Source organism: Ranitomeya variabilis, chromosome 1, assembly GCF_051348905.1.
Source record: "Ranitomeya variabilis isolate aRanVar5 chromosome 1, aRanVar5.hap1, whole genome shotgun sequence".
Taxonomy (NCBI): Eukaryota; Metazoa; Chordata; class Amphibia; order Anura; family Dendrobatidae; genus Ranitomeya; species Ranitomeya variabilis.
In genome coordinates, this window is record NC_135232.1 from 643,953,288 (window position 1) to 643,978,398 (window position 25,111).

General features: G+C 44.0%; 1 protein-coding gene across 11 annotated transcripts in view; it reads left to right on the top strand.

The window, feature by feature from the left end:
- The first annotated feature begins 4,061 nt into the window (after window positions 1-4,061).
- The window catches only part of NUMB (NUMB endocytic adaptor protein), a 138,087-nt gene continuing 117,037 nt past the window's right edge, over window positions 4,062-25,111 (top strand). For 4 of the 11 annotated variants that reach the window (XM_077261649.1, XM_077261690.1, XM_077261674.1 and 1 more), the window contains exon 1: window positions 4,163-4,315. The gene's annotated coding sequence lies outside the window, so the exon portion shown is untranslated. Of the gene's footprint in view, window positions 4,316-25,111 lie in introns of all 11 variants that reach the window. The other 7 variants (XM_077261606.1, XM_077261639.1, XM_077261699.1 and 4 more) reach the window with 5 other exon arrangements.

Below are 25,111 nucleotides of genomic sequence, written 5' to 3' on the forward strand. Positions count from 1 at the left end.
GTGCGGGCCGCAGATGCTCAAAACTTCACGATCAGCACTTCCGGCTCTTCATTCATTGGCCCATATCCCTGCATATGGCCTGCTTACGTGATCAGCAGCCGACCAACTAGCTCCGTGTCAATCCATGACGCGTGTACTTTGGTCGGCTGCTGATCACGTAAGCAGGTCATATGCAGGGATATGGGCCAATGAATGACGACCCGGAAGTGCTGATCGTGAGTTTTGTACATCTGCGGCTCGCGTGGCTGCTGATCACCTAAGTCAGTTTTGTTGTGAGAGGAGGAAGAGTCGTGGCTGAGAGTGACTGGGATACTGTGACCGTGCTGAGGAAGAAGGGACCCACTGCCGCACAGGCAAAGTCCAAGCAAGTGAGTGGCCCTCCTGTATGTAACCATTAAAAACTAAAGAGAGGGGTGAGCACTCAGATTATAAATAATTGTGATGCAAATGGAGAGCTGTTACTCTATGAACTGGTGGAACACCATCTGTATGTAACCTGCCATTGGTGCTGTTAGCGTAGCTACTGGGGGGGCAGAGGGGGCCATCGCCCCAGGCCCTGTCACATGAAGGGGCCCACTGGGAGCCAGGGCCACTTCTGTGACGAGGCAGAACACAGCATAGGAGCAGAGCAGTATAATGACGGAGACTCTGCACGCTGCTAGCACAGTGGCCCGCTGCAGAGTCTCCCCCCTGCAGTGAATGGTTTCGCCCATCTGACCTGATCATGAAGCTTTTCCCATGGCTGCAGTTTTCCTTCACTCTGTGCACGCTGGGATTGGCTCAGGCACGCTGGGTCCTAGTGCCCACCTTGCATTTCACTCACACTTCCTGGTCCTGCCTGCAGTGCAAACGTATCAGTAAGTGGGGATGGAACATTTTAGGTTTATTAAATTCAGGTATGTCACTGAGACCGTTGGGGTATTGTGGGGGCTGAAAGTGTGTGAGGGGGACAGGGTACTGGGGGGTGAATGTGAGACCATTTGGTGGTTGCGAGGGCAGAAGGTGGGTGAGGTGGGACAGGGCACTGAGGGGGTGGATGTGAGTTGATGGGGGCATTGAGACTGAAGTGGGGGAGGGGGGACAGGTCACTGGGGGCTGAATATTATAATGTTTAGTTCTGATATTATATGTACTCCATCACATAATATTTGCTGTCTGGGGAGGCTGGAGATGGGGGGGAGGAGGGGGGGTGTAGGGGGCTATTGATACGTACCACCTGGGTCTTTTATGAGTATTAGTATAAGGAGCCCCCATACAGTAACCAAGAGCTGCATCACATTTACAGCACCACTCCAGCATTATTTATTATTTCGTTGCTGGAGTGGTGCTGACAATCCCCGTCCCCTGTCCCCTGTCTGATACTCACCTTCTGGCGTTTTCATCTGTTTTAGTCTCCGCTCGGCTCCGTCTCCTGCAGTTTGTGGCCTGTCCAAATAAATGTTTAGTTTTTAATTGCTGTATTTTTGTTAAATATATTAGTTGCTGTTGCGCACTGCAAATATATGTTGCTGTTACTTATTACTACTTCATATCTTGTTTTCATGACTGCTGTTAAAATACGTGTGTGACATTAGCTGCTGTGTCAGGCCCTCGCAACAACCTCTTGTTACTCATGTGGCTCTCAGGGTACCCTGAGTTTGACATGCCTGCTGTATATTACAATGTCGCTACCAAGCAATGAATATATATTCAGCTAATGTACTTCACAGTGGGTTATATTGTGGATGTTTCCCATAGCAACTATGAGTACTAGGCACTTTATGCTTTTATGACATTTTTTGCCGGTATACCTGTGACTGACCTGATCCCTCTTTATGTAGATGTTTGTCATATTGGTTTGGTATGTTACTATTTAATAAATTGATATACATTTTTTGTGAATTTTGGACTGAGTACTCCTTTTCCTTTTTGGGTATTATTTATTTTATCTATTCTATTCTAACCTACCTGTACCTGTCTACCGTGCTGAACTGCCGGCTTTCCTATAGAACATCGGTGTGTATTTCTTGCAAGTCACACGCATGGTCCGTGTGTAATTCGTATTTTTCTCACCCCCATAGACTTTCATTGGCGGATATTTTGCGCAATGACAAATGCATCATGCTGCGATTTTCTATGCCCGTAAAATACAGCTGAGAAATATACGGCAGATAGGAGCTGCCCCATAGAGACTCATTGGTCCGTGTGCAATGCGTAGCTTTTGCGCCTCTCATACGTCCGTAAAACTCTCTAGTGTGACCCAGGCCTAAAACTTGAAATAAAACCTTAGAAATTTGCAATTGACGCGCGGAATATAGTTAACCCTTTCTGTGTGCAGTACGGTGAATGGCATCAGATTTAACCCTTTCACGACATGCGCCGTACATGTACTGCGCATGTCGTGTCTCCCCCTTTGATGTGGGCTCCGGCGGTGAGCCCACATCAAAGTTGCGACATGTCAGCTGTTTTGTACAGCTGACATGTGCGCGCAATAGCGGTGGGTGAAATCGCTATTCACCCGCCGCTATTAACCTGTTAAATGCCGCTGTCAAACGCAGAGAGCGGCATTTAACCGGCGCTTCCGGCCAGGCGGCCGGAATTGACGTCATCGCCGACCCGTCACATGATCGGGGGACGGCAATGCATCAGGATGGTAACCATAGAGATCCTTGAGACCTCTATGGTTACTAATGCCGGCCTGCTGTGACCGCCCCCCTGTGGTCGGCGCTCACAGCACACCTGCAATTCAGCTACATAGCAGCGATCTCATGATCGCTGCTATGTAGCTGAGCCAATCGAGTGGTGCCAGCTTCTAGCCTCCCATGGAGGCTATTGAAGCAAGGCACAAGTAAAAAAAAAATGTTTTTAAAAATATGAAAAAATATAAAAAATATAAAAGTTTAAATCACCCCCCTTTCGCCCCATCCTAAATAAAACAATAAAAAAATCAAATCTACACATATTTGGTATCGCTGCGTTCAGAATCGCCCGATCTATCAATAAAAAAAAGCATTAACCTGATCGCTAAACATCGTAGCGAAAAAAAAATTAGAAACGCCAGAATTACGTTTTTTTTGGTCGCCGCGACATTGCATTAAAATGCAATAACGGGCGATCAAAAGAATGTATCTGCACAAAAGTGATATTATTAAAAACGTCAGCTCGGCACGCAAAAAATAAGCCCTCACCCGACCCCAGATCCTGAAAAATGGAGACGCTTCGGGTATCGGAAAATGGCACTTTTTTTTTAAGCAAAGTTTTGAATTTTTTTTCACCACTTGGATAAAATATAACCTAGACATGTTAGGTGTCTATGAACTCGTAATGACATAGAGAATCACATTGGCAGGTCAGTTTTAGCATTTAGTGAACCTAGCAAAAAAGCCAAACAAAAAACAAGTGTGAGATTGCACTTTTTTTGCAATTTCATCGCACTTGGAATTTTTCCCATTTTCTAGTAAAAGACATGGTAAAACCAATGGTGTCGTTCAAAAGTACAACTCGTCCCGCAAACATTAAGCCCTCACATGGCCATATTGACGGAAAAATAAAAAAGTTATGGCTCTGGGAAGGAGGGGAGTGAAAAACAAAAACGCAAAAACGAAAAAGGGACGCGACTTGAAGGGGTTAAAAAAAAAAAAAAAAAAGCTTCAGATCTGCTGTTTTGCTAGGTTTCTTTCCATAAACAGTTAATATTTGTTCCTAAGTTGTATGTTATCTTCAAAATAACGCTACGGACAAATACAACTTATCCCAAAAATAATAAACTACTGAGAAAGTAACAAAGTTCTGGCTCCTGGCACCTGCCGATAAAAAATGCAATAAAAAAGAAATGGTCATGAGGGGCAAATAAAAATGTTTTAGTTTTTTTTTTCATGCCGAGTATTTTGCGAAGATTCCCTCACGGTGCCAGTCAGTCCCGAATCCTCTGGCTCCGCCCTCACGCGAGTGTATCATATCCGCAGCGCAACCAAACCGCGTACGACACAGCGGAACTGCCCTCCCTCGTCGAACTTTTGATAGTCTTCCCCGTAAACCAATGAGCGCTAAATTCCTGCTAACGTAACCAATCACCTCGCAGAGGGGGCGAGTCTGGTAGTTAAGGAGTGTGGAGGCGGGACTTAAGGTAGAGGAGTGTCGTAGGAGGGTTTTAGTGATTGAAGGATAGGGCAATGCGCCAATCGCGGCTTTGTCTCGTTTCGTAGGCGGTGCTCTGATTGGGTGGTGCCTGAGCGCTTGTGAGCTGTTGGGTTTGGTTGTACCCGGACAGGTGAGAGAGACCTGAGAACTGGGGATTGCGGACCGGGGCTGGGAGGACGTCACCGCCGCCTCTCAGGTGAGTTCCTGGCGGTTCTCTGTGTGTTCCCCCCTCACGGTCAGCAGCGAGGACGGCTGTGTCACCTGGGAGGGGAGCCACGCACTTGTGCGCTAAGGTTTCCTCATCACTGTCACGTGATGTGCCCGGCGGTGGGCAGGGCTGTAGGGGCACTCTGTGTCCGTGCAGTGTCCTGCCAGCGCCAGTGGTAACTAGCATCATGGCTGACATCTGCAGTGTTGTATGAAGTTGGCAAAGTCTGTGGTAACTCTGGGCGAGTTGTGCCCGGCCCTGCTGTGCCCACTTATACATGGGCACCAGTGGTGAAGCCTGGTGATGGGTCTGGGTGGTGCCACAGGGTACTGAGGCGGTGTGACCCCCTGGTACTATAGCTGCGCCAGTATGTGTGTGGCCCAGTCCTGGCGTGTAACAATGCCCCCCACAAGTGTGGTAGTACCTGACGGGTGGGGCATAGTGTGCACTGTCGCCTGCCGGAGCACCCGTCTGAGCCCCCCATATATTCTCTATGTGAACCTATGGGGAGGATCCAGTTACCAATGCTGGGGAGCAGTTGTGAGAGACATCCAGAGCTCCATGAGCAACACAAAGGCTGTCCTAGTTGGCGACTGCTCCGCCTAATGATGGGGAACAAGGTGGGACTCACCGGGAATGTGCGGGACTCCATAATAATGTGTGGGGCACTCTGGAGATTTCCTTTAAGGCCATGTTCACACGGTCAGTATTTTACATCAGTATTTGTAAGCCAAAACCAGGAGTGGGTGATAAATGCAGAAGTGGTGGCTTGTTTCTATTAGGCTATGTGTCCACGGGGCGTATTGGCAGCGCTTTGGACTCAGCAGATACCCGCTCCGCCCAAAGCGCTGCCCACTTTTGTACGCGCAGTGATTCCGGATGTGTTCATTGAACCATGCAGAATCACCGCATCCTATACATAGACTGTGTTATTTATCTGGCGGAGACTGAGCGGCTCCGCAAGATATAGACATGCTGCCGTCTATGAAGACGCACCACATGTCCGGTTACGCGGGGATGCCAGCTGCGTGTTTGAACGCATAGTGGAGATGGGATTTCATGAAATCCCATCCACTATGCTGTAACATCTGGCCACTGCGGATTGGGCTCTGCGGCTCCATGCAGCGTCCGATCCACAGCAAAAACTCAAGCAATATGCCCCGTGGAAACATACCCTTATACTTTTCCTCTGATTGTCCCACTTTTAGTTTTGGCTTACAGATACTGATGTTTGAACCTGGCCTAAGGGTTATTCACATCTTCTTAGTTGAGTAAACTTTACCATTTTCCCCTATGTTCTCAGTAAAAGGAATCCAATTTTGTATTATTTACAGCTCATTTCCTAGGGAACCGTTCTCCTTTGTCATCTAGCAGCTGTGGTTGAGTATGTGCAGTGCTGACAAGCTCTTGTGCACTGATCTATAGAGGGCTGGGTTCCTGGAGCATGCTCTAAGCTCCCGATAGGTTTCAGTCTTACTGTGTTTCTCCTATGTGGCATCCGAGAGCGCACAGTTCTAGACCGTGCCACTGGGGCAAGCAGTCAGTCACCATGTTTACTGTGCAATGTACTTTTTCTTTACAATGGATTTTGTGGGCGACCTATGACCCCAGACTGTAGTTCACACTCTGAGCTCATACTGCCTAAGTTATGCTTGGACCTTTTTCTAGAGCCTTGGATGTATGAGGCTGATGTGAACATGTGCCGCGTGTTTATTATGTAATCTGAGAGACCGCCTAACGTAGGAGCTGAGAGCCTGATTCTAGGGCTGTAGCTTACTAGGCCGTGTGCTGTAGTTTCAATCAGTGTTTTATCAGCAGGTGATTATCACTAAAGGACTAGTTGCCTCCTGGTCAAATCACTCCCCCAGTTCTGATAGCAGGTTCCTGTGTACAGGCAGAAAGTTGCCAATCAGTGATGTGAGAGGGGTTATACAGAGAGTAGTGTGATCTTATTATAGCTGCTGCACTAAGTAAACTAAGTGACACATCGCTGGAATCAGGATCTCTGTCCCTACACTATGCTGCTGTCAGATTGCATAGAAAAAACCTGCTGACAGATTCCCTTTAAACACCCTAAGGCTTGGGCTTCACCGCCACTTTGCTGGTGACGCAGGTCACGCGGCGAAACATTGTGCTAGAGAGTGGAGTTGCCTTGTTAGATTTCGTTTGGGTTGCAATGTGACTCCATTTACTTTCATTGCCAGTATAATAAGATCTTTAGCCTCACGACCTGTTGTGGCCTAATTGCGGCCATATTGGTCCTCAGCTTTCCCAGAAGCAGCTATACATAGGAGACCAAGGTTAAAAGGGAACATAAATGTCTCTGTACAAATCCTGTGACATATGAAGGTACGGTATAAGCTTCCTATTCCTGCACCATGGCCTGTGTGTGAGCATGCACTTTGGCTCCTCATTAACTATTTGCATCCTGCAGTGATTAGGCTGCTTTCACACATCAGTTTTTTGCCGTCAGGCACAATCCGGCGAATTTTGGAAAAAACGGAACGGATCGGTCGCAAATTGAAAAACTGATGCAACGGATCAGTTTTTTTTGCCGGATCTGAGTATGTGGATCTGCCGGCTATTTTGGATTCTGGGGAAGAGAGGAGAGAGCGAGACCCCAGAATGGAAAATGGAAAAATCGGAGCATGCTCAGTGTATAAAAAAAAAAAAAAAAAAAAAAAAATCCGTTCCGTCATATGATGGATCCGGCGCCATATGCTTCCATTATAACAAAAGCTGGATGGCGCCAGATCCATTGCTGTCTGTTTTTTCGACGAACACAAAAAGCTTACTTTGTCCGTTTTCTCCGGCTGCCGGAAAACAAATTTTTGACGGATCCGGCGAAAAACGGATGAAACGTGAGGCCATCTGTCACTAATACAAGTCAATGAAAAAAAAAAAAAACGGATCCAACGCTAACTTTTGCCGGATCCTTTTTTTTTCAAAATTCGCCGGATTGTGCCTGACTGCAAAAAACTGGTGTATGAAAGTAGCCTTAGAAAACAATGTGTGTGACACCTACTGTAACTAACATGTTACATGAAGTACCTTAGATAAAAGAGGCAGTAGGAAACGAAACCTGGCATTCTGAATATTGTGGAGACTTGTATGGGAAAGTGATGTCATTCCTGGGCTTGATTTTCTACCTGTGGAATATTCCAAGAAAGGGTTCAAGGTCATGTCTCTTAAAGGGAAACTCCACTTTGGCGGAACCATGGAGTTTGCCACATTGTGTAAATTGTGAAATGTCTTTGTAGGTTCTGTGCTTTACTTAGCTGTACTCTTGTTTTTAATTATCTAATGTTTTATCATGTAATGGACAGAACAATAGTTTCTGATTTTTCTATAACCAGAGAGCAATGCATTGCGGGAACTCAGGTGTTAATTAAACAGTTAGAGCCTAAGTCACCTCCTGCAGGTAAGTCATGTAAAGAATGTACTATCCCCGGTTCAATCTGGGACATCTATGGCACAAGTCCTAATACTGGGACTTGCATCTATCTCAAGAACGAATCCTGGCTGGGCTCCTCTAGGAGAACAAAAGGATTGGCCATTGAAATTTCAAGGTGCCCAAATGTCATCTGTGGGCTCATATTGGCGGGTATGGCCTTCTTTAGTCAAAATATGTATGAAGCCTTTTGAAAAGTAGAGCTGATCACAAAGTGCTCCCTCCTTCTGAGACCCTGAGCAATCGAATGTGATCCGGTTACACCCACAGATTACAAGTGTAGAATTTGCCTACATCGCCACCACAGGGGAAATTAAACATTACAACGAGCAAATGCAAATAGTTGGGTTGTCTAAGGCAAGATATGTTTTTCAGAGCAAGATATGCTCTACTAGATGGTGGCCCGGTGGCCCGATTCTAACGCATCGGGTATTCTAGCGTATGTATATAGCAGCCACATAGTATATAGCACAGGCCACGTAGTATATAGGAGCCATGTAGTATATAGCAGACACGCAGTCTATAACACGGCCCACGCAGTATATAGCAGTGTGGTCACCATATCCCTGTAAAAAAAAAAAAAAAAAATTAATTAAAAAATAGTTATATACTCACCCTCCGGCGTGCAGCGAAGCTGTCCCTATGCGCGCGGCTGCCGCCAGCTTCTGTTCCCAGAGATGCATTGCGAAATTACCCAGAAGACTTAGCGGTCGAGACGTCGGTGGACGACGGAAGGTGAGCATAGCAGGTTTTTTTTATTTTTAATATTAGATCTTTTTACTATTGATGCTGCATAGGCAACACTCTAGTAAAAAGTTGGTCTCACAGGGTTAATAGCAGCGGTAACGGAGTGCGTTACACCACAGCGTAACGCGGTCCGTTAACACTGCCATTAACCCTGTGTCAGCGCTGACTGGAGGGGAGTATGGAGCGGGCGCCAGGCACTGACTGGATGGAAGTAGGGAGGGACTAATTCTCGGCCGGACTGTGCCCATCCCTGGCGGCCGCAACCAATCAGCGACGCAGGATTTCCTAGACAGACGGAAGTACCCCTTAGACAATTATATAGTAGATGTAAGGCCTCTTTCACTTTTCCGTGTCTCAGGTATATGTGGTGAAAGTTTTCACATGTAATGGATACAGGAAAGATATATCTTGGTACCGTGTTAGCCAGTAGATAGAAAAATGTTTAGAATTGAGAGTCCTCAGTGGTTGATACCTTTTAATGGCTAACTGAAAAGATGGTAACAAATTGCAAGCTTTCGAGACTACTCAGGTCTCTTCATCAGGCATAGACTAATACAAATTCTGAAGAATCACATATTTATGCACAACATAGCACAGAACAAAAAAAACAAAAAAAAAAACATGGATAAGACAGGTGGCATGAAGCAGAATTACCATGAGTGATAAACAGTTATGTCCATAAATGTTGGGCCAGTTCTTAGATAAGGAATGTTTTATTGTCCTGATTGGGGTCTCTGTTGTGATGACCCCTTATAGTCTGAGGGGCAAGTTCCTTAGTTGATGTAGAAAGACATAAATCCATGCGACACATTCATTCCACCACTAAGTCAGTCAAAGGTCGTCATCAGTTTATATTCCCATACTCTTCTGTCTCTGTGTTTTGAAGTTACCTTTCAATACAAGTAATTTTTTTTCTGTGCTATGTTGTGCATAAATATGTGATTCTTCAGAATTTGTATTAGTCTATGCCTGATGAAGAGACTTGAGTAGTCTCGAAAGCTTGCAATTTGTAACCATCTTTTATTCTGACTCCCATGACAGCACTACGAGAGAGGGGATCCGCCCTTAAGGAACCGGAAACCTACAGATACAAAAAGGGCGGCTCCTCTCCCATGCATCAGTTGGTTTCCTGTTCCTGAAGGGACTGGATCCTACAGAGTTCCTGTCTGACAGGGTAGTCCTTAGACCAGACCCAGCATATCTGCCGAAGGTAGCAACACGGTTTCATAGGTCACAGGAGATAGTTTTACCATCTTTTGTTCCTAATCCATCTAATCCTAAAGAGCAGGAGCTTCATACGTTAGACGTTAGGAGATCTCTTCTACAGTATATTTCAGTCACCGATAGTTGGAAGAAGGATGAGGCACTGCTTCTTTCCTTCCAAGGTCCAAAGAAAGGTTGTAGAGTGTCAAAATATTTACTGGCTAGATGGATTAGGGAAACTATCTCTATGGCTTATACAGCGGGTGGGGGGCCAGCTCCGCAGAATCTAAAGGCACATTCCACCCGGGCCATGGCGTCATCCTGGGCAGAAAGATCTGGAGTATCGGTGGAACAAATATGTAAGGCGGCCACTTGGTCGTCCCCTTCCACGTTCTTTAAGCACTATCGGTTGAATTTGGGGTCCTCTGATCTCTCCTTCGGGTTAAGGGTGCTGCAGACTATAGTCCCTCCCTAAGGTAGCTTACATCTCTGTAAATCTCTCGTAGTGCTGTCATGGGAGTCCGAATAAAGCATTAAGCTACTTACGGGTAGCGGCATTTTTCGGAGGCCCATGACAGCACCCTTAGTTCCCTCCCTATTCACGTGGGGGTTGCACTTCCTAATTTGTATATAGTGTGTTATGTAGATTTCACGTATGGTGTCTAGCTACAATTTAATAGATTATTTTCGTTTTCAAAATGTATATAATGTATATGTGTATGCCACTAACCGCGGTAGTCCTCTCAAGGCTCTGAAATACAACTGATGCATGGGAGAGGTGCCGCCCTTTTGTATCTGTAGGTTTCCTGTTCCTTAACCCCTTCACCCCCGGAGCTTTTTCCGTTTTTCCGTTTTCGTTTTTCGCTCCCCTCCTTCCCAGAGCCATAACTTTTTTTATTTTTCCGTCAATTTGGCCATGTGAGGGCTTATTTTTTGCGGGACGAGTTGTAATTTTGAACGACATCATTGGTTTTAGCATGTCGTGTACTAGAAAACGGGAAAAAAATTCCAAGTGCAGTGAAATTGCAAAAAAAGTGCAATCCCACACTTGTTTTTTGCTTGCCTATTTTGCTAGGTTCACTAAATGCTAAAACTAACCTGCCATTATGATTCTCCAGGTCACTACGAGTTCATAGACACCTAACATGACTAGGTTATTTTTCACCTAAGTGGTGAAAAAAAATTCCAAACTTTGCAAAAAACAAAACAAAACAAAATTGCGCCAATTTCCAATACTCGTAGCGTCTCCATTTTTCGTGATCTGGGGTCAGGTGAGGGCTTATTTTTTGCGTGCCGAGCTGGCGTTTTTAATGATAGCATTTTGGTGTAGATACGTTCTTTTGATCGCCCGTTATTGCATTTTAATGCAATGTCGTGGCGACCAAAAAAACGTAAATCTGGCGTTTCGAATTTTTTTCTCATTACGCCATTTAGCGATCAAGTTAATGCTTTTTTTTTTATTGATAGATCGGGCGATTCTGAACGCGGCGATACCAAATATGTGTAGGTTGGGGTTTTTTTTTATTGATTTATTTTGATTGGGGCGAAAGGGGGGTGATTTAAACTTTTATATATTTTTTATTTTTTTCACATTTTTAAAAACTTTTTTTTTTTACTTTTGCCATGCTTCTATAGCCTCCATGTGAGGCTAGAAGCAGGCACAGCCCGATCGGCTCTGCTACATAACAGCGATCATCAGATCGCTGTTATGTAGCTAAAATGCAGGTGTGCTGTGAGCGCCGACCACAGGGGGGCGCTCACAGCCACCGGCAATCAGTAACCATAGAGGTCTCAAGGACCTCTATGGTTACAATGGAGGAGCATCGCCGACCCCCGATCATGTGACGGGGGTCGGCGATGCGCTCATATCCGGCCGCACGGCCGGATGCGGTAGTTAAATGCCGCTGTCTGCGTTTGACAGCGGCATTTAACTAGTTAATAGCGGCGGGTGATCGCGATTTCACCCGCCGCTATTGCGCGCACATGTCAGCTGTAAAAAACAGCTGACATGTCGCGACTTTGATGTGCGCTCACCGCCGGAGCGCACATCAAAGCGGGGGTCCCGACATGTGACGTACTATTCCGTCACATGTCGGGAAGGGGTTAAGGGCGGATCCCCTCTCTCGTAGTGCTGTCATGGGCCTCCGAAAAATGCCGCTACCCGTAAGTAGCTTAATGCTTTCAGTTAGCCATTAAAAGGTATCAACCACTGAGGACTCTCAATTCTAAACATTTTTCTCACATGTACTGGAGACACTTGCACACACAGACCCATTCAAGTCAATGGGTCTGTGCACATGTCAGTGTTATTTCCATGGACCGTGTGTTCGTGGGCAAAATACGCTGGCTTTTTTTTTTTTCTTTTTTACAGCATCACAGGCCGCAAAACGTCCCCCACATGGGCACACAGATGACATCCATGTCATCAGTGTGCCACATACCGGCGCCTTGGAAACAGTGGTACTTTTAGCGCTTTTCCCCTGCTGCTAATAACAGTGAAAGCAGGAGTGACTGATGGGAGTATTCATCAACTGCCGCTGCGCTATAAAAAAAAAAAACATTTGTGGGGTTGATGTCCTCTTTGTATCGTCTGGTGACGTCTAGCTCGTGGGTTAGTAATGTATAAGACACCTATTCATTACTATTTCTATAGATTGTAAGGTAAATAAATGCACGGCAAGTATAAAGTCTTTAATTTGAAATAAAAACAAAACACACATCTACATTTTTAATTAAAAATAACAAACTCCTAACGCCCATTCCATTGAATCCCTCGTCTTCTGTAATAAAACAACAATAAAAAAAACTTCTCTCACTCTCCGTTCTGTCCCACGCTGTAATCCATGTCTGGGGATAAATGGTTTTCAACCTGGACGGTACCAAGAAGCCTCAGTGACCAGTGGTGACATCATCCAAGCTGCTGCCAGTCACTGGGGCTGCTTCTCCAGCTTGGCTGAACTGCGGTGACCTCAGAACTGTGAGAAAGTCAAAGAGGTGTAGGCTGATTGGAGTAAGGCTATGTGCACAAGTTGCGAATTTACTGCGGATCCACAACGTTTTTTCCACTCAGAAACGCTGCAGATCCGCAAGTGATTTAAAGTACAATGTAAATCAATAGAAAAAAAAAATGCTGTGCTAATGGTGTGGAAAGTTCCGTGCGGAAACGCTGCAGATTAAAAGAAGTAGCATGTCACTACTTTTGTGCGGATCTTCAGCATTTTTGTACCCATTCCATTTCCATTATAGAAATCCGCAGGGGTAAAAAACAGAGTAAATCCGCATCAAATCTGCACTTGCATTTTCCACCAAGAGATTCGAATCCGCACAAAAAGTTCCTGAGGCTAATCCGCAACGTGTGCACATAGCCTAATAGTGCCATCACTGCTCTCACTGTTATCAGTTGAATGTAACTCTCAGCATTCTCCCCTGCTCTCTGGCAGAGCAGGGAAGAATGATGAAAGCGGTCTTCAGCGCCTGGGAACAGCGCTAACTGTACCGCTGCTTCCCAGGTGTCGGTACATGTGGCACTGATGAGTTACACAATTTCAGGGTCTGTGTAATGCTGTCATTACACAGATCCTGAAACATGGATGTGTGAATGCGGCCTAAACTGCAGCAGAAGAATGCGGCATCATTTTTCTTTTCTTGCATTGGACTTTGTGTAAGGCCCCTTCACACGTTCCGGAAAGTGTGCAGAATTTTCCTGAGAAAATCCTGACTAATTTTACAGAAAATCCGCATGCATATTTTTTGCGTTTTTTTCCGGAGCTTCCCAATGCAATAAATAGCGGGAAATCTGCAAAATTAATGAACATGCTGCATTTTTTTTCCGCGATGCGTTTTTATCGCGGAAAAAACCCCGCAACAGGTGCAGAAATTGCGGAATGCATTAAAAATGATGGGATGCTTAATGTATGCGTTTTTTAAGCATTTTTGCCACAGAAAACCACCGAAAAACGTGAAAAATCCGGAACGTGTGCACATAGCCTAAGGGCCACAAATTCAGACACGCACACCCATTGAATTCAATAGTGGGGTGCACGTCAGGTATTTCACATGGACCCTATGTCTGTGAAACGCCCAAAATTTATAAATACTCCTATTTTCCTAAAAATTTTAGACGTGAACTAAGGTTTTTTTTGTTTTTTTTTCACATTGCTTTCTTAAATAGAAATTCACTGGTGAATTCTTTAACCCTCAAAAGTCCATGAATAACTTGTGATGAGGGAGCTTTCCATGATGAGGGAAATATAGCTTTGGCAACATCTAGCCAAGTGAAGAAAATGTTTGAGGAAGTCTAAAATTCACTCCTTCATGGATGGAAATTGTGGGGTTCATCTCAAGGCTAGACCACTGGTAAGGCTGCCATCACACTATCAGTATTTGGTCAGTATTTTACATCAGTATGTGTAAGCCAAAACCAGGAGTGGGTGATAAATACAGAAGTGGAGCATATGTTTCTGTTATACTTTTCCTCTCATTGTTCCACTCCTGGTTTTGGCTTACAGATACTGATATAAAATTCTGACCAAATACTGCTAGTGTGACGGCAGCCTAATGCTCAAGAACAAAAAGGTAGTAGACTTTTCTACAAAATATCTAAAGGCAAAAACCTGCCTACTTCAGGAAGGAGAGTCTTGTATTTATGTTCCCACATCCAATTCTTTTCCCCATCAAAAAAATGCGGACTGTTTTGTATCTATATTACATCCGTGTGAATTGCATTTGTCTTAGTTTTTTTGTTTCGTTAAAAAAAAAAAGACTGAACTTTTTTTTTTTTTTTTTTGATCCATGATCCCAAGCATATCGCATCACTTGTCAACCGTGGTTAAGGCAAATCTATGCCATGAGCAAGTATGGCGCTAATGGAAGCAGCAGGATGAATTGTGAAATGGATAGAGCTACACATTCTGCTCAGATTCAGTCAAATGCTAAAACTAAAAGGACTGTACCTAAATGGGTTACCCAGATTTTTTTTTTATTTTAATATATAGGCCTAAAAACTAACGGGCAGGTATTTGCTAACGGATGCAACTATCTGTCAGTTTTACCCAGTGGCGGCACAGTGTGGTCCCTGACAGTGATTCTCTGCTCCACATCAACAGAGCAGCTCTTCTTCTCCTGCTCTGTTGACAGGTCGTGACTACTGCCGACATCATGCTAATTGACAGCTGGTTTCCCACAGTTAGGGAGCTGACTGTCAATCGGCATGACCTCAACAGAGCGGAAGAGAAGCTGCTGTGCTATCAACGTGGCATCAGCAGAAGCTGCTGAAATGCCGGCCGGAGCGGTCAACAAGTATTTTAGGTGGCAACCACTTCAGAAAATGTTCCTTCTTCTTTTGAGTTTTGGAGTGGTTGTTTTTTTTGTTTTTTTTTGTTTTTTTATATAATTTAGTAGTGTGTTTGATTCTCTTTAGCAATATTTTTACTTTGCGCAAACATCATTTCACCGGAAGAGCGATTGATTGACAGCCTGGTTACTCTACAAGGTTATCAAGAAGCAAATGTTCCTGGGCACGCTCGCTGGCAATGATGGGTCAGAGTAAATGCACAGTTAGGCTATGTGCACACGCTGTGGATTTTGCTGCGGATCCGCAGATGCGGATTCGCAGCAGCTTTCCATGCATTTACAGTACCATGTAAACCTATGGAAAACAAAATCCGCTGTGCACATGCTGCGGAAAATACCGCGCGGAAACGCTGCGTTGTTTATTCCGCAGCGTGTCAATTCTTTGTTCGGATTCCGCTGCGGTTTACACCTGCTCTATAATAGGAATCCGCACAAAAACCGCGGTAATTCCGCAGTAAATCCGCAGGTAATCCACAGTGCGGTTTACCTGCGGATTTACAAAAACAGGTGCGGTACTGTTTAGTCCTCCAGTCTCCAGTCTTTTAGTTCTAGTTGTCTGACCAAGTCTATCTTTGTAATGTGCTTACAAGGTGATACGTTGTTTATAACCTTTGGACTTCAACCCTTTCTGGACACATAAAGCAAGCAAAACATGGAGGTGCTGAGTTGTGTTTAGGTTTTTTATTTTATTTTGTCCTTTTTTTTTTTTTTTTTTTTCTTTTTCCCTGTTCAGCCTGCATTTACTCTTGACCCCAAACCAATGCATTCACTTTGCATAAGTTGTATAAAGTCCATCCCCTGACTGCACCATTAAAAACTCTTTAGAACAAATGTAAGGGACATCTGGTAAATATTTAATTTCTTCTGGAATGCTCAGCACTGTTCTTGCCTGTTGTACCATGTTACCTGCGCTCTCCCCTTCTGCGCCATACAGTGCTTCGTGTAGTCTGCAGTCTCTGTGCTTGGCCCAGGAGGTTATCAATCAGAATCTTATTTGTTAGATCTGTGTTGTCATTCGTCTGTTACTATAGAAATTTAGCTATAAGTTGACAACTGTGTTATCATTTTATCATTTTGTCTTTCTGCTCTTAAAATATCCGCAACATGTAAATGAAATTTTTGAGTACTGCATTCCACTGTGTATTTTCTTAAAGGGAATCTGTCGGCAGGCTTGTGCTATTTAATCTGAGCAGCGGCATGATATAGGGAAAGGGAGCCTGATTATAAGGATGTGTCACTTACTAGACTGTGTTTCAATACAATCAGTGTTTTATCAGCAGGAGATTATCACTAACTGACTAGGTATCACATGCCCACCACTGATTGGCAGCTTTCTTCCAATTAGTGGTGTGGGCGCTGTAATATACAGCTCAGCATTCAAGAGACTGTAACATCTACATCAGAGAAAACTGGGGATCTATTAAAACTGCAGCAAGAAGCCCAGTACGTGATACATCCCTGGAATCAGGGGCTCTGGCTCTAAATCATGCTGCTCTCAGATCACCACAAAGCAAAACCTGCTGACGGATTATATTTAAAGTTAATTTTCAGCAAATGCCCTAGATATGTATGCAGCATTATCGGCAATTCTCACTGGGAAACACAAACTGTCTCACGTAGACCATGCTGCAGCAAATTGGTGAGCTTGATGCCTCTGAACGGGGCGTTTAGTCTACACAGGCAGAGCTTCTAAGCTTACTCTCTGCTGATGAGGGCAATAGGGTAGACTCCGGTCCTCCTGGAGAAGGTGAAGGCAGCACCGCTTTTTTTTTTTTTTTTAACAAGCAGCAGTAAGGCTACGTTCACATTTGCGTTGCGTCGGGCGCAGGTTCGGCGGCGCATGCGTCTTGCGCTCCTATATTTAACAGGGGGGCGCATGGACATGCGTTGTCTTGCGTTTTGTGACGCATGCGTCATTTTTGGCGCAAGCGTCAGGGTGCACAGGACGCTGCATGTTGCATTTTTTTTGCGCCGAAAATCATGCCAAAATTGGACGCATGCGTCACAAAAAGCTGCGTGTTGCATGCGTTTTTGCATGCGTTGTGCGTTGCGTCGCCGCGCCGCACAACGCAAATGTGAACGTAGCCTAATGGAAAAACATGGTCTTAAATGGGCCTTGTTCTGTAACTATTTGTTGTCTGCAGCTTATCTCCCTGTGTGAAGAGGATGTCATGCCAATAACAGGCATTCTGTATAGAGCTGAAATGCTGCTGTGTTGAGAGGCCATGGAAAAGCATTGAGATAGATATATATTTATGGACCTAATTTGCACCCATCTGCATTGTCCAGTGACTCTGCTGGAAGACATGGCTGACTGTTTAGTGCTTTCCCTATGAATAACTCGTAAGGCTAAAGCTTGATATACACGTGATACAGGTGCATCTCATAAAATTAGAATATCATCAACCAGTTGAGTTCTTCAATACTAAAAGTGAAACTCGTATATTATATAGAGTCATTACAGACAGTGATGTATTTCACGTGTTTATTTCTGTTAATGCTGATGATTATGGCTTACAGCCAATGAAAATCCAAAAGTCATTATCTCAGTAAATTAGAATACTTTATAACACCAGCTTGAAAAATTACTTTAAAATCCGAAATGTTGGCCTACTGAAATGTATGTTCAGTAAATGCACTCAGTACTTGGTCCAGGCTCCTTTTGCATCAATACTGCATGACTCTATATAACAGTGGTCCCCAACCTTTCTGACCTTGAGAGCCACATTCAGCTCTGCAAGAGGGTCGTGAACCTACTGCCCCCCTCACAGTAGTGGCAACCAAAGTTTTTCCACACAAATCCCCCTGAAGCAATATACCAAGATCCAGGGGTTCCCAGCACATTCAGCATTCTCCCCTCACGCACTCCCAACACAGTCGCATCCATCTTCAAGCACCTCCTCTGACCGGTAGTACCGTCCTATCTCCAGCGTATCATACTTAAATTATCTCTAAACCCCCAAGACCAGTATAAGTGTACCCAAATCTGCTCTTCTATGCAGGGCTGCTCATAAAGTTCACCATTTTGAGATGTGCTCTTCATACCAGTTTACCAAATCTGGAGCTAATTCACCGAGCTGGCAGACAGCCGCAAGCCACAATTCATGGGACCATGAGTCACATGTGGCTCCTGAGCTACAGATAGGGGACCCCTGCTATATCACTTTTTGTATTGAAGAACTGAAATTAACTTTTTGATATTCTAATTTTGTGAGAAGCACCTGTATGTGTCGGCCAAACATCCTTTCACCAGAGAGCTATAACTCCTGACTCTTCTATGTGAGGTGCTCAGTCAAGTGTTCGTGTGTTTTAACTGGGAGATGGAAGTAAACAGCTGCCAGTCATGGCCACAGCTTTTCTAGCGGAATACTAAAGCACTGGGTGTTGAAATTTGACATTGCATGTTTCGTCTCTCCCCAGACATCACCTGTGTTGGAAGTCCCCATAACTGTTGGTTGCCCGGCTGGTCTGCGGGTTGCCCGGCTGGTCTGTTAGTCATCCAAAACAATCTCTGTATGTGTGTAATGGTTTTTTGTTTCTTTTAGATGGGAAATTCCAGGCCTATAAAGGGAATCTGTCAGAAGGTTTTTGCTACATAATCTGAGAGCTGCAGGATGTAGGGGCAGAGACCCTGATTCCAGCAATTTATCACTCACAGATCTGCTTACTGTAGTTTGAATAAAATCAGTTTCATAATTCAAGTTTAGGCTCCTTTCTAGCGGTGTCCATCTCTTTAATGTCAGACCATTGATTTTTCTTTTTTAGAAAAAGAGTTGATGGGGAGGGGGGGGGAGTTGAAAGGGGAAAAATATTTTTAAAATATAATTTTTCTATTGGCTATGAAGTTTTTCAGCTTGAGCTTTTTAACATGTCGCCAAAACATCTTGCAGGGCATTTTTGCATTGGGATGATTATTATTGGTTTGGCTAAGGAAGCAATGATTTAATATCAAACACTTGTATGGAAGGATCCTTTTGTGGACTAAGGCTATGTGCACACGTTGCGGATTTTGCTGCGAATCCACAGCGGATCTGCAGCAGCTTTGCATGCATTTACAGTACAATGTAAACCTTTGGAAAACACAATCCGCAGTGCACATGCTGCGGAAAAAAACGCGCTGAAACGCTGCGGTTTACATACCGCAGCATGTCAATTCCTTGTGCGGATTATGAAATCTGCTGCGGAAAAATCCCCAGAGCTAAAAAATGTGTGCACATAGCCTAAAAGGTGTTCTTCTAATAAGTCTTACAAAAAAAATAGTTTTGAAATCTATCATGTGTAGTAAGTGGAAACTGTTACACAGATCAGCACTTGTCTGTATTGGGCTAGGTGGACACTGCGCCTGTACGTTGTAACATTCCCGTAGGCATCCAAAAATAAAATAAAATAAAAACAATTGTGTAAACAAGCCTTAATTTTCCTAGTCATCTTATTAGGCTTTAATGTGTGCTTACAGATGGTGGACATGGGATTCTTTGATTAGATTCAGTGAGTTCCATGAGGATGCCTTTATCAAGCCTCTTATTTTCTGCATTTGCTATTGATTGTGACATGTAAGGGTTTAACACTTTCCTGCTCCATGGCATACATTTGGGTTACAGGCAGATGGCACTTGGTACAAAGTGCTGCACGTTTACATCACAGTGATGCTTGAATAGACGAATTAGCTGTTAATATGCATCTCTGGCCAGAATCAGAAATGACTCTGATCCCAAAAGCTTCAACTTCTTTTTAAATTGGCATGTTTGATATCTGCAGACAAGTTCAGAAATGGTAGAAATAAATAGAATAACTGCACCATGCCTACATAATGTTTTCATGGTTTTTGATCATTAGAATAGTGTAGTAATCAGAACATCTGAACAAATAAAGCCTTTTACAATTTATTTTATTAAATTATCATATGTATGCTTACATAACGTTTACTGTGCATACCTACAATAGTCCATTAGTCTTGTCCATTTCTCTTTATATTCCTCTGTGTAAATTGTTACTGTTCTTCATTGCTACATAGCACTAATATTTACGGCTACGCAGAGCTGAGAATCCCTTTTAAAGGTTTACTTTTTAAAAATTATTTTTTTTTTTCAGAAAAAAAATCAGATTAATGCAGGATTTGCTTTTGCTCTTAAATCCATAGCATTGAAGTGGGTTAATTAATCCCTGTGGATATTTGATTCTATGCAAATTCTTGTGTATGGAAGTAAAATGGCTCTACATGTGCTAGTTGGAGAACTGATGAGAGTTTTTGCAACTTAAAAATTAAATAACAAAATAAGAGAAAATGCTGATGGTAATAAAACTGAACCACTGAAAATAGCTCCGTTTCTTGCGTGCAAGAAACCTCACTGACCTCTGATTCCGTACTGTGCTTGGTTTTGCAGTTCCTTTCTTATAGCTTTAATCCGCGTATCAGAGACCATATGTTTCGAACACTTCGATTTCTTTTGGGGAGATCATTGCTTTTAAGGTTAATAAACAGCGTGTAATAGCGGTAGTGAAAAATAGATAAAAAAGATGGTAGGAATGCAGAGACCTTAGGGTCAAAGTGGCCATTGTATTTCCCAGTGTTAGGCTGTCAATTCTCCTGTTATTGTAAATTACTTGCCTCTTCAAAGACTCTCCACCTGTTTCTAAATGTCCATGTGTTATTGAGAAAACTCTAGCCTGCGGAGTCTCTTCTATGTTCATATTTGTCACTACCTTTGAACTCCCCATCCAATACGCAAGGATGCGGAAGTGAATGTTGGATCAAATACATTTTGGAATGAAGTGATGCCTTCAGTCACTACTTCATCTCCTTAGGCTAGGGTCACATTGCGTTATGTGACCGCGTTTAACGGACTACGTTACACCGCGGCATAACGCAATGTAACGTAGTCTGTTAACGCCGCCATTGCCTGTAATGGCGAACGCATCGCTAGCGCCCGCCCACATTGGGCGTGCGCTAGCGATGTGCCGTCATTCGAGTGACGGCCATCGAACGCTGCTTGCAGCGTTCGCGGTCTGTTCCTTGCTAGCGCAGATCGGGGACCTGCGCTAGCGGGATCGGCTAACGCGATCCCTTTTGGAACATTGCGTTAGCGCAGTCCGTAGCGCTATGTGCTAAACGGACTGCCCTAACGCAATGTGACCCTAGCCTAAGATAATGGACCTAGGCAGTGATGGTTTATTTATTTAATGGCCTCTAGTCTTGATCTTGAGGTATGGCGACTTGTTGACAAATTTCTCTGTAGGAAGATCGATCTTGTGCAAGCCTAGATGGGTCCATTATACTATTCTCTATTATACTCTAATGGGTTGTGCACTCAGTATCCTTTCTTTAATAAAGTATAGATAGTGTGACAGTCACTCCTAAAGTGCTGGAGGGGAGATATCTTTCACTACGCTTAATGGTGTCAGTGTGCTGGAGAAAAATCTCTGGGTTTTATATCACAAAGTGCGGTGAGGAGTTAAAATTTGTATAATGGGCTGAGTTTTATGTCAACACCTATAGAGTGTGTGGGAGGATGTCCACCTTATCTCCACCCTAGGCTGTGATCTGGGGCTTAACTGTGTTCGAAAGGCAGCAGTGTTCAGTGTCTGAAGAGGAAGCACTGCAAAGAAGTGTCTGTACTGGAACCATCCTAAACTGTGTCTGTTTTGTTGCGATAAGCCAGAGGAACCCCACTCTCAGGACTGTGCTTGGTGCTACCATTTCGTCTTGCTATATTTGCCCAGAGGGCTGTATTTTGTTTTACTACAAATTTGTTTATGCTGCCTATAATAAACCAAAGGAAGGTCTTAGAGACAGTGTTCCCGTGTCTACCTCCGTGTACAGCTGAGTGAGCCGATCTACCACGATAGATATCTATCAATACTCTTTTTTTTAATCTAGAATTATACAAAACGTGCTTGTTTGAGCCTGTATCATTGCACTATAACCTGTATGATTGTAATAAAACCAAAAGGGCTGTACACACTCTCATGCCATGGTCAGATGTTCAGTGTTGGGTAAGTATTTTACATCAGTATGTGAAAGCCAAAGCCAGGAATGGAACAGTCAGAGGAAAAGTATAATAGAAACACGTCACACCACTTCTGTATTTTTCACCCACTACTGATTTTGGCTTACAAATGCTGAACGTGACCTTATACACAGGCTTAGAGAATAGGACTGAGAGGACCACTCAAGAATATGGGAAGATATTAGACAATGAGATATTCAGTGTTATTTTTCTTGTTTTTATGGTGAAAAAATTGGGTGTACTCCTAACCATAGCTTCCCCTATTAAAATCTGTCCTTTTGATGCCACTACACACAGACAGGAGAGGGCCCTGTGCAATAACAATTTAGGTGTCATTTACAGTCCAATGGCTCCTCATAATGCATAATTCTACCTGGTTGTAACAATTGTATGTCCACCATTTTGGTATTGGGAACGTAAATATAAAGGGCACAACCATTAAAACCTAGGTAAAACGAGATGGAAGCACATTAAAAAATTTTTCTAACCATTCTCTACAGTGTGTAAGATGGCTGCCAGACAGGTGCTTGAGGGGAGATATGTATCATCGTGGTCGGTAGCTTCTGTTATGTAAGCCTGGGAAAACTTGCTCCAGCACGTATAGTGTGAAAAAGGGCCCATGCAAACGTTTGGACACCCTGCATGGTTAGTAGCACTCCCTTTTTAAAGGTTGTAAAACACTTTTTGTAACCAGACAAGTCTTTGGGTATGTGCATACGTTTAGTAAACTGTTTTGGATGGAAGCTGCATACGCAATAAAAATATTACCCATACAATGTATTGGACGTGGTGAATCCGCACAGTTCAGTGAAAACATGCGGATTCACCTGCGTTCAATAGTTGGCAGCGCTTTGGTCGTAGCGGACATGTGCTGCGTCCAAAGCTCTGCCAGTTCCTGAATGTCTGCACATACCCTTTCAGTTCTTGTTTGAGTAAGGAAACAGAAGACCAAGCTTAGGCACTTCCACTCAGATGCATCGAGGATCCAGGAGGTATGGGTGGATTGAAATGCTTAATTTTAAAAATTAGCAAAGGGTCGTTTTTCATTAGTATTGGTGCTCCCAGTATCTTTTGTATTTTAGGCAAAAAAAAAAGGAAATATCATTAACTTTAGGCCTTTTAAAGATAATTTAATCTTCAATTTGCTTTAAATGTTCACAATAACACTAAGTTTGACAAGGGGTGCCCAAACTTTTACATGCTATTGTATACTGTCCTGTCCACAGATCTGATACAGGACACGTTCCTTTTAATAAAGAACAGCTCATTCCCCTAAAAGGATCGTTATTAGTGATGAGCAAAGATACCCGTTACTTGAGATTTCTCGAGCATGCTCGGGGGTCCTCAGAGTATTTTTTAGTGCTTGGAGATAGTTTTACTTGCCGCAGCTGAATGATTTACATCTGTTAGCCAGCATAAGTACATGTGGGGGTTGCCTGGTTGCTAGGGAATCCCCACATGTAATCAAGCAGGCTAACAGATGTAAGTCATTCAGCTGGACTGTCTGCAGTAGTGCCGAAGCCAGATGGGTTTGTTGCTTTCCCTTTACATTGGGCAGTGTGATTTAGCACATTATCCCATCACTTTTGAAAGTGAAGGCTTCGTGAACAGCTGTCTTCAGAGAGAAAACTAGGGTAGAAAATATTGGTAAGCTGCTATTACAGAGCTTACCTAGTGAGTGATAATTAATGTGACTTTAATCTTGTGGTGCGTGACAGTCTGTTCTGGGCAAGGTTTTGGAAAGATGGGTTATATATATGTACTAGATGGTGGCCCGATTCTAACGCATCGGGTATTCTAGAATATGTATGAAGGTTATTTATGAAGTTTTCAGAATAATGCAATTTATTCGCAATTAGCGAAGCGTGGTTCAAATTCCGCGCCAATTCGCGGGCAGACTGCAACTGTCGCTGATTGGTCACGCCCGGCCACGAACAATCAGTGAAGCCAGGGCCAGCTCCAGGTTTTTGAGGGCCCCGGGCGAAAGAAGTCTCAGTGGGCCCCCCTCTTTAACACATACCACGATTCATGATGCACAGATACAGCAGAGAAATATAGCACAGCCAAGTAGCATATAACACAGCCCACATAGCATATAGCACAATCCATGTAGTATATAACACAGCCACGCAGTGTATTGCCCAGCCACGCAGTGTATTGCCCAGCCACGCAGTGTATTATTATTATTATTTATTGTTATAGCGCCATTTATTCCATGGCGCTTTACATGTAAGGAGGGGTATACATAATAAAAACAAGTACAATAATCTTAAACAATACAAGTCATAACTGGTACAGGAAGAGCGAGGACCCTGCCCGCGAAGGCTCACAATCTGCAAGGGATGGGTGAGAATACAGTAGGCGAGGATAGAGCTGGTCATGCAGCTTTTTGGTCGATCGGTGGTTACTGCAGGTTGTAGGCTTGTCGGAAGAGGTGGGTCTTCAGGCTCTTTTTGAAGGTTTCGATGGTAGGCGAGAGTCTGATGTGTTGTGGTAGAGGGTTCCAGAGTAGGGGTGATACGCGAGAGAAATCTTGTATACGATTGTGGGAAGAGGAGATAAGAGGGGAGTAGAGAAGGAGATCTTGTGAGGATCGGAGGTTGCGTGTAGGTAAGTACCGGGAGACGAGGTCACAGATGTATGGAGGAGACAGGTTGTGGATGGCTTTGTATGTCATGGTTAGGGTTTTGTACTGGAGTCTCTGGGCAATGTGGAGCCAGTGAAGGGATTGACAGAGGAGAGGTCGGGGAATAGCGGGGGGACAGGTGGATTAGTCGGGCAGCAGAGTTTAGAATAGATTGGAGGTGTGCGAGAGTGTTCGAGGGGAGGCCACAGAACAGGAGGTTGCAGTAGTCAAGGCGAGATATGATGAGGGCATGGACTAGGGTTTTTGCAGATTCTTGGTTGAGGAATGTACGGATTCGTGAAATATTTTTGAGTTGAAGTCGGCAGGAAGTGAAAAGGGCTTGGATATGTGGTTTGAAGGAGAGACCAGCGTCAAGGATTACCCCGAGGCAGCGAGCT